At 39.8% G+C, this 13,379-nt stretch overlaps 1 long non-coding RNA gene across 1 annotated transcript; it reads left to right on the top strand.

Annotated features, from left to right (window-relative positions):
- Positions 1-294: 294 nt before the first annotated feature.
- On the top strand, positions 295-3,562 carry LOC142174131 (uncharacterized). Its single transcript, XR_012703461.1, has 2 exons — positions 295-1,218; positions 3,377-3,562. It is a non-coding gene; the product is annotated as an uncharacterized LOC142174131 (long non-coding RNA).
- Positions 3,563-13,379: the final 9,817 nt, after the last annotated feature.

Raw genomic sequence — 13,379 nt, 5'->3', positions numbered from 1 at the left:
AATATGATATTTGAAAATACCAAAAATAAATTTGTTTTGATGGTTAGCTTTATTTTAATAATTATTTGAATAGTAGGAATAATTAATAAATGGGCTCGTATTTTTAATCTCGTTCGCAGCGAAAGAATAGAATTTGGGCTCGAGCAACCCATTTTTAGGCCTAATTTTGGACCTAGCCCACAATTGCCAAGCCCATAATTCCTAGGCCCATACCCCTTAACCTAAAAACCCTACCAAAACCTACAATATAAAAAGAAGGCTTAAGACTAAAGAAGAAAAAACGGAAAAAAAAAAGGCTAAAAAAGGCTGCGCCAAAAGGACCCCCCCATCGAATCTCTTTCTTCACCAACGAAGAAAGCTTCTTCGTTTAAGAAGCTGGAACAAAAAGCAGCAAAAGCTGCGCATGGAGGATAACGAAGGAGGCTAAAAAAATGCACAAAAGCTGCGCAGTTTTCAGAGAACGACCCCGAGCCCCCTTTTTGAACCTGGAACGATCATCTTCTTCATGAAGATTGAAGAAGTTAGCTCTTCATCTGTCTAACACCAAAAATGACCCCCCTGTATTCCATCTCCTTCACAACCCCAGTTCCAGTCGCAACACCAACCAAAAAAACCTCGCTGACCAAGAAAGCCCTCCATCGTTGTAGCTTCTCACCTACAACACACATGCATATAGCTGCAACGGGAGGGCAGCAGCAGCGAAAGCAGCAAGAGTGAAAGGGAGGCGACGAGTGGCGTTCGAAAAGTCGATGAAACAATAGTCTCGATATAGGTTCATCCGAGCTGTCCGTCTGCGAATCCGAGGTACCGATGCAAGGTACGTCATTGAGTGTTGTCGCGTTCCGGCGAAGTTTTCGGCGAGGCTTCGATGTCGAAGCTCTAACTCATAGATTCAGTTTTTTTAGGTCCGTTGGATCCTTCTCTATTTTGTACATGTTGGCTTTGATCATCAATAAAATTTGTTCGACAATTGGATTTTCTGGTGTTGAGACTCGAAGCAAAATTTGAAAAAAAAAACTTCAGTTTCTGAGAGTGATTTTGGAGCTGCATAGCCTCGTTTCGCTGCTGGAATTTTGTTGGTTTGAGTCCATTTTGGAACTCTCTTGTGAGATCTGCTCGGAGCCAGTCGTTGAAGTCTCGAGGGATGGTCACGGTTCTATTTTTGTACAAATTCCCATCGGAGCTTGCCGTTGCGCTTTCATTTGTCTACAGTGAAAGGTCCGTTTTGATTCATCTCATTTACATGACTTTAAAGTCTCATGTGTTTTGGTTGAAATTTCTCTTTGGTTTCATAATCATACTTTCTTGTTGCTGTTTATAAAATGAAATTTGGCATGGATTAATTTGCTAAAAATATTTGTTTAAATTGAAGCTCAAAACCTTTGAAATCAAAGAGGGCACATGTAATTGAGCAAGATGTATATACAAGTTTAGTCATAAGTTTCTTTCCCTCTGTTTCGTTTCATTGGATGGTTATTTGGAATTTTGGTTCTTTCTGTTTTGATTGATGTTTGTCTTAATAGGTGTTTATACTTGTTCAACGATTTTATCAATTTTAATTCCTCAAGTATTTGGTTCGATTGATTCACATGTTAATGGGCTGTGATGGATATGCCGATTTGAGCATTAAATGGGCTGAAGTATAGTTTTTGTTGTTTAATCAAACTATTATAATTGTGGACACGTTCGCGTGACACGGTTATGATTTCTTTAAAAATAAATCAGAGTATATGTTCGCGTAACTTCGGCTAAACTTTTTAAATAATCAAAGCGTTATTAATTATGGACACGTTCGCGTGACATGATTTTTGACGCGCCAAAGGAAAAGAGTATACGTACGCGTAACTTAACTCTTTAACTATGAATATTCAAGTGATTTAAAAGCGGTAAAGGGTAAACGCACATAGGATCTAAAATCAGTAATTAAATAATTTTAATAAGCCAAGTATGATCAAAGAGACCGTGCTAGAACCATGGAACTCGGGAATGCCTAATACCTTCTCCCGGGTTAACAGAATTCCTTACCCGGATTTCTGTGTTCGCGAACCGATAATAGATTCAACTTTCCTCGATTCGAGATTTTAAACCGGTGACTTGCGACACCCTAAATTATCCCAAGTGGCGACTCTGATTTTTAATAAACAAACGATCCCGTTTTGATTGTCCTTTAATTGGAAAAACTCCCTTGTATTTATGCTCTTTACGGGGTGTAGGTAAAAAGGAGGTGTGACAGTACTGGCGACTCTGCTGGGGATCGACCCCAGAATCTCTGGTTCAGGGTTCAAGAGTTCGAGCTTGTTAACATGATTTTTACTTGACTTTATTTATTGTTGATATTACTGTATTATGTGAACCTTTTGTGCTAAATGTTGTCTGTTTACTGCTTTGATATTGTTTGAGTTGTATATAATTGTCTTCTTACGCCACCCCTCTGATTCTTCTGAAAATGGTGCACACGTTCACGTGGCCCACTTTTTCTATAGAAATTATACCAAATAGAACGAGGCTAGGTGAGCGACAAGGCCGGGAAGACTTCAGTGCTCCCGGTACGTCGCCCCCTCCTCATCCCCAGTTGTTCGCTCGGATACCCCAAGTCTAGACCAAAACTCCAGGATTTAAACCTAGAAAAACACAGCCTCATGTCGGATCCCTAGTAGGAACATTTGTTTGCATCATGTGCATTTGACTTAGGGGACTCAACACAGGGGTTGGGTCCGTCTAGGACAGGTGTACCCAAAATAAAAGACCATCCTGATGCATCTTATGTGCTGCATGTTGCATTTATTCAAGGGTAAAAGGGTCATTTGGCGGACCAATGATAACTGAGGGTAAATGAAGAAATTAAAAAAAACAATGAAAAAGAAAAAAGAAAGAAAAAAAGAAAAAGAGTGGGTGAAGTGTGAAGATAAAGCGAGTGGGGCTTAATTATGTTTTCTGTTACGTTTTATTAAGAAAAAAAAAGAGCTTGAAAAATTGAAAAGATTTTTGTACTTTTTCATCATTTTTCAAAAATAAAAAAAAGGGGAAAAAGAAAATAAAAAAAAAGAGTTTACATGTTTCATCATTTTTCAAAAAAAAAGAGAAAGAAAAGAAAAAAAACATATTTTCTCTAAATTAGTTGTTATTTTTATTTCTCGTCCGTATCCAATCTGCCCGAACTACGCAAACCTGATTCTCGTCTCTCGGGGCGGGATACGTAGGCAACCCACATAGGGTGCGGTCTTCCTAGTAAATCTTAAGTTCTTGGCTTTGCGGGGGTCTTAGCCAAATTTTGCACTTCTAGCCACCTTTTGGCCAAATAAGTCATTTTGCAAAAATAGTCCCAATTATGAGTGTTATTATCTCACATAGTGCTGGTTAAAGTTTTCTCATACAGGTGTGGATTTATTTACCGAAGTGTGAGCATGGCAGAGACCCTGTGACCATCCGGTCAGGATCGCTCAATCAGGAGTTGCTTAAGGAGATTTGTTTTATTTTTATGTTTTGTGTATGTTCCTCATTTTATGTCGTCTTTTATTTTCTACTTTTGTACAGTAATGTCAAATCTCTTTTATTATTGTTATTTTCTGTTTTATATTTGAAAAAATGTGTTGTAACTCAAAAATCCAAAAAAGAGATGTTGCATTTTATATTTCGTTATAAATTTTTTTAGAATGCTAATTCTAGAAATGAGAAAATTTTGAGGTTGTTTTTCCTTTAGGCAATTAATATCTAGGACTTAAAATGAATTGTTTTTAAGTTTCCTTTAGTATATTAGGACCAAAATTAAAAAAAAAAAGAGAAAGAGAATACTTCTTTAAAAGCTTTCTTTAGGGTGTTAATTCCAAAATCCAAAAAGATTTTCTTTTAAGGTGTCTCTTTGGGAAATTAGTGAAAAATAAAAAAAAATCTTTTATTTTCATTAGAACTTTAGGATATTATACATAGAAAAATACTTTATCTTTTGTTTATCATTAGAATTTTTTTTTTTTTTTGCTAATCAAAATTGAAATCCAAAAGCATTTTGTTTTATCTTTTTTCATTGCTCGTTTCGTAATATCGCGTCAGAATATCAAATGAAAAATTCAAAATATGTTTCTGTGGTTTATTGTTTAGATTTCCTCCTTAAAAAAATATTTGTTTCCTCTTCTAAGGGTTTTCATTAATAATTTCCCATGGAGTGTTTGTTTCAAAAAAAAAACAAAATATATGCTCGTTAAGCTTGAGTTTAGAATAGGTTATAGAACATTAAGTCTAGAAAATTTAAAACAAAAAAGAGATTTGTTTCTTTCCCTTTTCTTGTCAGAGTTAATAAAGTAGAAACAGAGAACGTCAGTTTGTTTCCTTTATTCCTGATCTTCAGAACTACGCAAAGATCTGATTCATGCGGCGTCATGATACGTAGGCAATCTACATAGGGTTCGATCGAATCATTTTTTTTAAAACTGTTAAAAGAAAAGGAAAAAAAAGAAAAAAAGAAAAGAGAAAAAAGAGAGGTGAAATCGTGAGATGTGAGATATGACAGAAAGAAAGGGGGATGATTAAAAAAAAGAAATAAAGGAAAATGGGCAAGCCAGCAAGTATTAGAAAAGCAAAGAAAAGAGAGGTTAAAATGAACAAATTGGGATGATGCCAACTGATCTTTGTACCCTCGAAGTCCTTTTAGAACCGATAACTGTGGCTAGGTGCATTGCACATAAAGTGAGATTATCTTATGTTAAATGCCCTAACGCTAACGTGATGGTTTCATTTTGTTATATTCATATCAGAAGGGTGGTTGGTTTGTGGTTTTAAAGTGGTAACTCTTCTCTACAACATAAGGTTAAAAGGCAATGGCAGACGACAACGGAACTGATTTGGTTGATACTGGCGCTCGAAAGCAGTTGATTGAACAGGACAATGGGTTGGTTGAAGAGGTAAAGATGTTGAGACAATACGTGGCGGACATATATCAGGCCTAGATGACTGGGAAGGTACCACCCCCGCCACCACCTAGCTTCCCAAATGCTACCCTTACCCGAACACCGGTCACAGTGCCAGATGATCCCTCATACTCTCCAGATACACCCGCTTATCATGGCTTTCCCAACCACCCTAGTAGCTCCATCACTCATCTTCCAATTACCTTTCCCAAAATTTACCCTCCTGTCTTATCCACCATCCCCAACAATGAACACTCACTCAAAGCTCACGATGCCCAATATTACCCCACAAAGGTTGCCCACAAGGTTCCTAACTCATACAAGCAGAGCCCGCAAGATGAACCTCATGTTGTAAATGAAAAGTTCACAGGAATAAAAGGGCGAGATGGGATACCCAGGAGGCCGAAAAGCATAGAACAGTCCTTAAAGAACAAGCAAGGAATGGGAGACCAGGGTAGCATGTCTTACAAAGAATTGTCTATGTCCCCCGATGTTCGTCTGCCTGCGGGATTTGAAGTGCCAAAGTTTAACTTATATGATGGGTGTGGGGATCCGGTAGCCCATTTGAGGGATTATTGCAGTAAAATGAGAAGTGTTGGCGAGAAAGATGATTTGTTGATGGCGTACTTCAGTGAGAGCCTGACTGGGGTAGCTTTGGAATGGCATAATCGTCAAGATGTTGGTAAGTGGCCTACATTGGGTGACATGACTCAAGATTTTGTTCGATACTTTCAATACAGATCAGGTGTTGTCCCAGACCGCTCCTCCCTATCTCAAACGGAAAAGAAACCCAATAAAAGTTTTAGGGATTTTTGGCTCATATGGAACGAACAAATTGCTCAGGATAGTCCACCCATTGATAGAAAAGATATTGGTGAGCCCCGCCGATGACAGGGTCCAGTGGTCGCTCTTTCTAAACGCTTTCAGCCTCAATGTCGACCTCATGGATATGCTTGTAATGCTCCCCAATGCTACTTCTCCCCACAGAAATCCCAAAGTCGTACATCACTTTCCCAGTACCCTATCCACAATGCACCACCATATGCTCCACACCCACAAGGCTCGTGATGTCCCACACCACTTCCCCAAATGTCTTACCCGCCCCCACGAGCCTGCCAAAAACCCCTGGATCAAGTTTCTGACCCAATCAAGCATTTAAGAATGAGAGGTTGCTGAAAAAAGAAAAGGCTTTCACCCCCTATTGGAGAATCATATGCCAGTTTGTTCCAAGGGTTGAAGCAATTGGACATGTTGGAGCCGATTCATATAAAAATGCCAAACTCTCTGTCAAAGAAGTTTGATTTTTCTCAAAGGTGCGCATATTGCTCAGATGCTCCGGGGCATGACATAGAGAAGTGTTAGAATCTGAAGAAAGCAATTCAGAAGCTTATTGATATAGGCGACATTGCCGTACAAAATCCAGATGCAGCAAACACTAGCCAAAGTCCATCACCTGTGCATAATGAGACGTATATGGTGGGTATGGTTTATTCTGAAAAGGAATGTGATAATTCTTCTGGGAGCCTTGGAGGTCCACGTGCTACTAAGCTTTCAGTGCTATCAGAGGTTGATCTTAAGAACGAGCCAGCAAAGGGAACCCAAAAGCAATTTGTTAAGAACAATGTGATGGAAGTTTGTGAAGGTCCTAGTAATGTTGATGCAGAATTCAGTGGCTAAGATGCCGAACTTGGCAATTGGAAAGATGCTCTTGTCTTGGTTAGCCAGGGAGGAGTTTTGGTGGTTTATTTTGTTGTCATTTCTGTTGTCCGGGTTATTTCCGGGTTGTAATCCAGATATTGTCTTGTGACTCAAACCCTTCTATCCTCTTATTTTTCCTAGTTTGTTTAGTCTAGTAACTTGTTTAGTGTTGTCTAGGTTTGTTCTAGGTTTGTAGCCTCAGTTTAGTTTGTTTGTTTTGTTGTCCAAACCCTGTCACCATCTGTCTAATGCAATTTTCTGTTTTCTGTGATTTCTAATCATTTTCGTTTAGTTCTCTTTTCTTTTATAGTTCTTTTCCTGTTGACTCTAGTAACATGATATGTATGCGTAATTCGCGGCCTGGTCTTAAAAATTCAGTTTAGTCATGAAGCAATGAATGAAACAATTTTGAAGATGATAGGGACATTTGAGGGAAACAAGTAAAGGCATGTTGAGATCACTTCAAGCCCGAATTGTGTGAAATTGGGGCAGATAGAATATGAAGAAACCCTATTGAAATGCATCATGCCGCATCGGTTTGAAGCTAAAGGCAAGTTTGCCCAAATTGACAGGGGTCGTTCGTGGTAATGAGAGTGAGAGTGTTGTCTAATGGTTCTTTGTATATAGCAGATGTAGAAGGCGAATGTATGGATACGATCGTCAAGTCTGGCACAATCAAAAGATGTTACGAATGTTTTTCTTGGTTTGTTTAATTGTGTTGTTTGTACCTGGCATGTTTTGAAGATTGGAATGACGAAGGCATTTTGTTCTGCTATCTAAACACTTTATCCTTCGTTACCCCTTTGAGCCTCATTTATTTTCTTTCATACCCCTCTTTCGGAATTAGTAGCAAAGATCAGAAACGCAAGCGTGAAAGATGAGTAAAGTAAAAAGAGAAAAGAAAAAGACTGAAAAGAGAGAGAAGAAAAAGAAGAAGAAAGAGAAAAGAAAAAGAAAAGAGAAAAGAAAAAAAAATAATAAGAAAGAGAAGAAAAACAACAACAAAAGAAAAAGAAGGAAAGAAGAGAAAAGGAAAAGAAAAGAAAAATCACAACAAACAAAGTAATTTCTATGACATGAACTACGTTCGACCTGATTCCTTTTAAGGATACGTAGGCAACCTCACAGTTCGGTCTCATCAAAATAAAAATCCAAAAGTCCCCAAGCAAGAAACTGGGGCAGAAGTTATGGTTGGTGTAAGAAAATCTGGTTCCGAAATTTGTAATGCTGAACCCATGTGAATTGTTTTGAGCCTTTGATATCTTTTCTTTTTTAACCCTATCCAAAAGCCATGTAATGGTCCAAAGAAAGACCTTCATATCAGTCTTCGAGGAATGCCAAGTCAATCAAGGAGAGGTAATTCATATCAGGGGCAACACTCTGGTCCAAGCAGAAACATAACGAAAATGAGAGAGTCTTATTAGTGAAAACCCTCATGGGCACCGTAGGGCGACGGGAGCTGAGAGAAATCCAAAAATGAGAGAGTCTTATTGGTGAAAACCCTTGAGGGCACCATAAGGCGACGGTAAGTTGAGAGAAAGAACAAAATGAGAGAGGCTTGATGGTGAAAACCCTTTGGGCACTACAAGTCGAATAAGGATTGTGAATCAGATTAGATGATCGGAGCATTGAAGCCCAGTTTCACGGTTTAGAGGTATAACAGGATTTGAACATCAGACTTGCTCAACAGAATAGGCTACATGTGCATGTCATGGTCATTGGAATTGGTATCCACATCTAATAGGTTTCTACTTTGTAGTTTTCTTGTTAGGAATCATCTCTTTCCTTTGTCCTTTACTCCGTTCCTTTTGTCTTGTTTACTTCCTCTTCCTGAGTCTGTTTGGTCAAAATAGGTGAGAAATGACTTCAAAACTTGCCACCAGCTTTCCAATTGCACAAAACGGGATCCGGCCAGCACATCAAAGTGGCATAAGTTAGGAAAGAACAACAAGCGCACTGAGTTGGTAGCAATCAACATGTTTTGGGGTCCATGAGAAATACAAAGGTTTGGTATATTTCAATTCATGAACAGTGCAATAGATGGAGGGTGTAGGGTGAACGGATCAAAGGTATTTTCCGTGATAAGATTGACAAAGAAAGTGGTTAACCAGTGACAAGCAAGGTCTTCTAAGCAGAAATCAAAGTTATCATGGCAAGTGAAGGAGCAATAGACCTCAAGGCCAAGGCTAGTGGTTTAAGCAAGAAAGAACAATGTACGTACTGAGTGGGTGGCAATTGTCACACTTTGCGATTCATGTGAGACACAAAGGTTTGGTAAATGCCAGTTCATGAGCAATGCAACAGATAGAGGGTATTGGGTCTGAACGGATAAGAGGTATTTTCTGTGATAAGGATGACAGAGAAAGTAGTTAGCAAGGTGTTCGAGTGGAAATCAAAGTTATCATGGCAAGTGAAGGAGCAATAGACCTCAAGGCCAATGCTAGTGGGTTAAGTCAGGAAAGAACAGCATGTACATTGAGTGGACGGTAATTGACGTGCTTTGGGATTCATGTGAAACACAAAGGTTGGTAAATGTCAGTTCATGAGCAATGCAACAGATAAAAGGAATTGGGTCTGAACGAAGAAGGGGCATTTTCTGTGATAAGGATGGCAGAGAATGTGGCTAGTCCATAAGCAATCAAGGTCCTTGAGGGGAAATCAGTTATCATGAGAAGTGAAGGAGCAACCGCCCTCAAAGTCAAGGCCACAAACCAACCACCACATTTTTAAACTGATAAGATTTTTCTTTGATTTGAAACAGGGGCAGGAAATTTCGGTTGTTTCGGAGAAACCCTCCGTGGAGAAAGGCAGTCACCAAACATGTTTGATTCTCGATTTTCAGGACCTTCCTGGAAAATGGGACCTAGTTTAAAGTTCAGAAGTAGCATAATCTAGCATAAATGTATCTCAAAAGAATATAAGTTAGCTTAGAAGTTTGCATGTTTGAGATAGGATTCAATTAGGAGTTTCCAGGACCCTCCTGAATAATGAGACTTAGCTTTAAGATTTCGATTAGATAACAACATTTAGCGTAAACTCTGTTGTAGGGTAGTATAATTCAGACATGAAAGTTGTCACCCTTAAGATAAAATTTGACCTTTGATTTTTAGGACCCTCCTGGATAATGGGGAGTAGTTTAAAGATTCTCTTAGATAGCAAGAATTAGCAGAAGTTGCACCTGCAGAAGATATAACTTAGATTTAAAATTGTCATTTAGTTAAGAGTTGTCAGGACCCCCTGCATAATGGGACCTAGCTTTCAAATTCTTAGTAATATTGGGTAATATGATTCAGTTTAACACTTACATCTGTGCCCAACCACCAACTGGGGCAGAAAATTTCTTTGTTTTTGTCTATTTTGTTGAAGTCAGGAGCCCGCCTGGAGAGTAGGTAATACTTTCAAGCGCAGCAGTCAGGAGCCCGCCTGGAGAACAAGGGAGTACAATTTAGATTTTAGCTTTCAAATTCTTTGTGTTGTCTATCTTGAAGTCAGGAGCCCGCCTGGAGAGCAGGGAGCACTTTCAAGTTGAAGTCAGGAGCCCGCCTGGAAAGCAGGGAATACTTTCAAGTCAGCAATCAGGAGCCCGCCTGGAAAGAGGGAATACATTCAAGCGTAGCAGTTAGGAGCCCGCCTGGAGAACAAGGGAGTACAATTTAAATTTTAGCTTTCAAATTCTTTGTTTTGTCTATGTTAAAGTCAGGAGCCCGCCTGGAGAGCAGAGAATACATTTCAAGTCAGCAGTCAGGAGCCCGCCTGGAGAGCAGGGAATACATTTCAAGTCAGTAGTTAGGAGCCCGCCTGGAGAGCAGGGAATACTTTCAAGCGCAGCAGTCAGGAGCCCGCCTGGAGAGCAGGAAATACATTCAAGCGTAGCAGTCAGGAGCCCGCCTGGAGAACAAGGGAGTACAATTTAAATTTTAGCTTTCAAATTCTTTGTGTTGTCTATCTTGAAGTCAGGAGCCCGCCTGGAGAGCAGGGAGCACTTTCAAGTTGAAGTCAGGAGCCCGCCTGAAAAGCAGGGAATACTTTCAAGTCAGCAATCAGGAGCCTGCCTGGAGAGTAGGGAATACATTCAAGCGTAGCAGTCAGGAGCCTGCCTGGAGAACAAGGGAGTACAATTTAAATTTTAGCTTTCAAATTCTTTGTTTTGTCTATGTTGAAGTCAGGAGCCCGCCGGAGAGCAGGGAATACATTTCAAGTTGAAGTCAGGAGCCCGCCTGGAGAGCAGGAAGCACTTTCAAGTTGAAGTCAGGAGCCCGCCTGGAAAGCAGGGAATACTTTCAAGTCAGCAATCAGGAGCCCGCCTGGAGAACAAGGGAGTACAATTCAAGTTTTAGCTTTCAAGTTCTTATTGATATTTGGTAATGTGATCCATTTTACACTTACATCTGTGTCCAGCCACCAAACTGGGGCAGAAATTTTTTTTTGTTTTGTCTCTTTTGTTGAAGTCAGGAGCCCGCCTGGAGAGCAGGGAATACATTTCAAGTTAGCAATCAGGAGCCCGCCTGGAGAGCAAGGAATACATTCAAGTTTAGCTGTCAGGAGCCCGCCTTGAGAGCAGGGAATACATTTCAAGTTCAGCGGTCAGGAGCCTGCCTGGAGAGCAGGGAATACATTTCAAGTTAGCAGTCAGGGGCCCCGCCTGGAGAATAGGGTCAGTTTTTACTTTGGTCAAGCTTAGTTTATAGTTTCCTAGTCTATTCTTTAGTTTAATTTCATCATTGCATCAATAGTACAAGTGGTTTACAATTTTGCTAACAACTCACAAATCTTCCTAGAGCAAATTGGGGTAGAAAAATTTCTTTATTTTGCCTATTTTGTTGTAATCAGGCGCCCACCTGGAGAATAAGGGGAAACAACTCAAGTTTCTAGGGAAAGCAGTTTCGAAGGAAGATAGTTCAAGTTTCAGGGGAAAATGGTTCAAGGTGCAAAGGAAAACAGTGTCAAGTAACAAGAGAAGACGGTTCGAGTCCAACAGTCAGGCGTCCACCTGAAAAAAAAGGAAAAGCATCTCAGATTGCAAGTCAAGTCAGCAACCAAAGAATCTCGCGGCAAGAATGCGAGTCAACAGTCTGAGGTGATAAACAGAAGTTAGTCACAGTAAAGAAAAAAGAAAGGAAAGAAGTGAATCCAAATGCAGAAGTTGATAAAAGATGTGGGTTGCTCAAAACATGGCCGAGGTAACAAGCATTGCATACCTGGTCTTGATCCGAAAAGTTGAAGAAGGATGAACTAGCACCTGCAACTAGCAAGCATCAAGGTTCAAATCTAAAGTCTGCATGAAGAACCATTCAAGACTCAAGATCAAGCTTCAGAAGACTTATAGATAGGAATCTTGTAACTCGTAATTGATAGGCTTAGCTAGTCTTTTTCATGTTTTGATTTTGATGTAATAGCAGGACTGTGGACCGGAACCTCGGCGGAACGGCACCTCGACCGGATCTCCACCTCGGCATACTCCGTCATCTCACTCATTTCTGAACTACACTTGGCCTGATTCCTTTATAACCAAGGATATGTAGGCAGCCCAGATAACAGGGCTCGGTCACATTCCCTTCTCTCTTAGCTTTGGTCTCTCCAAATAAGGGTCAGGTCAAAAACCTGTCTAGTCAGTCCTTGTCTGAAAACTCTGTACGTTTCCAGTCAAAGAGGGGCAGCTGTAGACATGTGATTTTTGACCCTCCCCAAGATTTTATATATTAGCGTACAATATTTAATTTAGGCCTAATATAGAGATATTAAGCAATCTTGACTCTTTTACTTTATTTTATTACAAGAAAACAAAAATTACAAAAGATAGGTTCATTAATGTTTTGTAGTCATTTTTAATCTTAAAACAAAATATGCAAAAATAGTATCGTATTTTTATTTTAATATGATATTTGAAAATACTAAAAATAGATTTGTTTTGATGGTAATTTTTATTTTAATAATTATTTGAATAGTAGGAATAATTAATAAATGGACTCGTATATTTAATCTCGTTCGCAGCGAAAGAATAGAACTTAGGCTCGAGCAACCCATTTTTAGTACTAATTTTGGATCTAGCCCACAATTGTCAAGCCCATAATTCCTAGGCACATACCCCTTAACCTAAAAACCCTACCAAAACATAAAATATAAAAAGAAGGCTTTAGACTAAAGAAGAAAAAAAAACGGAAAAAAAGGCTAAAAAAGGCTGCGCCAAAAGGACCCCCCATCGGATCTCTTTCTTCACCAACTAAGAAAGTTTCTTCGTTTAAGAAGCTGGAACAAAAAGCAGCAAAAGCTGCGCATGGAGGATAACGAAGGAGGCTAAAAAAATGCACAAAAGCTGCGCAGTTTTCAGAGAACGACCCCGAGCCCCCTTTTTGAACCTGGAACGATCATCTTCTTCATGAAGATTGAAGAAGTTAGCTCTTCATCTGTCTAACACCAAAAATGACCCCCCTGTATTCCATCTCCTTCACAACCCCAGTTCCAGTCGCAACACCAACCAAAAACACCTCCCTGACCAAGAAAGCCCTCCATCGTCGTAGCTTCCCACCTATAACACACACGTATATAGCTGCAACGGGAGGGCAGCAGCAGCGAAAGCAGCATGAGTGAAAGGGAGGCGACGAGTGGCATTCGGAAAGTCAATGAAATAGTAGTCTCGATATAGGTTCGTCCGAGCTGTCCGTTTGCGAATCCTAGGTGCCGATGCAAGGTCTGTCGTTGAGTGTTGTCGCGTTTCCGGCGAAGTTTTCGGCGAGGCTTCGATGTCGAAGCTCTAACTCATAGATTCAGTTTTTTTAGGTC

Source organism: Nicotiana tabacum, chromosome 20 (genome assembly GCF_000715075.1).
Source record: "Nicotiana tabacum cultivar K326 chromosome 20, ASM71507v2, whole genome shotgun sequence".
Lineage (NCBI taxonomy): Eukaryota > Viridiplantae > Streptophyta > Magnoliopsida > Solanales > Solanaceae > Nicotiana > Nicotiana tabacum.
This window is presented reverse-complemented; position numbering and strand designations above follow the sequence as displayed.